This window comes from Mus pahari, chromosome 10 (genome assembly GCF_900095145.1).
Source record: "Mus pahari chromosome 10, PAHARI_EIJ_v1.1, whole genome shotgun sequence".
NCBI classification, from domain to species: domain Eukaryota; kingdom Metazoa; phylum Chordata; class Mammalia; order Rodentia; family Muridae; genus Mus; species Mus pahari.
The window spans coordinates 65367629-65369430 of NC_034599.1; the positions used below are offsets into that span (position 1 = coordinate 65367629).

The 1802-nt window shown below is 37.3% G+C and overlaps 1 protein-coding gene across 6 annotated transcripts in view; it reads right to left on the reverse strand.

The window, feature by feature from the left end:
- Positions 1–1802, reverse strand: part of Rnf111 (ring finger protein 111) — a 68339-nt gene that overhangs the window by 20105 nt on the left and 46432 nt on the right. The gene's annotated exons all lie outside the window — the stretch shown is intronic.

A 1802-nucleotide genomic window follows, 5' to 3' on the forward strand; every position in this document is an offset into this window, starting at 1 on the left:
GTCGAGACAGGGTTTCTCTGTACAGCCCTAGCTGTCCTGGAACTCACTTTGTAGACCAAGCTGGCCTCGAACTCAGAAATCTGCCTGCCTCTGCTTCCCGAGTGCTGGGATTAAAGGCGTGCGCCACCTCGCATGGCTCAGAACAGTATGTCTTATACATAAATTATGCTATGAATGTTTTTAAAGGGAAATCGGAAGGCAGGGTACCTACACAGATAACAAATACACTACAATGAGGAAAAGCAACAGGGCCATCAGTCAAGATGTTTCTCACATGGGAAAAATCAAATCCTACCTTCGCTCACAGAGCCCCCAATAACAAATATAAACAGGATGATTCCATGGAGGGAAATTTAACAGTACTGACCTGAAAGTGTATTTGTTTGGCTATAGAAAGACTCAAGTAACTACACACAACTTAAATACTCATTAATAGAGAATAGATTTAATATAACAGAATGGTCCAATGTTAAAAAAAAAAAAAAAAGGAAAGGAGTGAAAAAAACATAAACACTACTGAATTTTATGAGTTAGTATGGTGAGAAAGTAATAATGTATTGTTAAATCAAAGAAAAGCTGTATAATGAAAAGGCTCATGTTCTTTTAAAGGGCAGATATACTGTATAACTTCTTTTAAAGAGCAGATATACTGTATAACTATAAAGAAAACTTCTAGGAGTATTTATATTAAACTCTAAAGAGTTGCTACCTCTGAGGAACTAAGATTAATGAGACAGGAAAAAGAGCTCTTAATTTTTCATTTTACAATATTCTGGTTTAAACACTGTAGAATTTACATGGCACACTTTTATGATAAAGATAAAAGTAAGTCAAAAACATCAATCTTTATTGGCCAAATTACATCATCTGCCTATTAGATAAAAGGGAAGGACAGGAAGCCACACACTAAGGTCTGAATAGGAAGGGGTAGACTGAGGACTACCAGCAAGTGTAACAGAATAGTTCACATAGTTCATCAGTGCTCATATTAACTGATCAAATCTTTGCAAAACAAATTCTGTCTCTAAACATTTCTAACTCAAACTTTGTATTTTATGTTGTAATAGTGAGACTCAAATAATATGTCATTAGTTTTATTATTCAGAGTTTGGCCTGGTTCCACCAGCTGTGTCTGCAAGGATGAGATTTTACTACTGAAGTAGAAGAAACTCAAGATAAATAACTGAAATGGACAGAACCACCATAAAAGACAGCTTCCTTACTAACTCGCTGGTTTACTCTCAGCATAAGTTATTATCACAGTATTTGTTAAGCTTCCATTTTTTAATGAGCTAAGATTCAAACAAAGTACTTTGTAACATAGCCAAAGGATATTTATCAGTTTTAAAATATCTAGTAGATTCCAGTTTCCTTACAGCTCCCATGCCTGGTTCTGTTGTGGTTGTCCATTTCAAATGAGTTATACAACTCTTTTTCCAAAAGGCAAGACACCCCATTACAGCCCCCCCCCCTCTCTCTCTCTCTCTCTCTCTCTCTCTCTCGTCTTAGTTGACTCAGAATTCTTTGAATAAAATTTGAGACTTCTTGAACAAATTTCCTTTACTGTGCCTAGAAATGCTACGTACGAAACTTTCACATTTCTTCATACTCTTAAAAACTAAAGCCAAATTCCTTAAAAATTTCTTGCTTAAGAATATAAAGTACCAGCCGGGCGTGGTGGCGCACGCCTTTAATCCCAGCAATCGGGAGGCAGAGGCAGGCGGATTTCTGAGTTCGAGGCCAGCCTGGTCTACAAAGTGAGTTCCAGGCCAGCCAGAGCTACACAGAGAAACCCTGTCTCG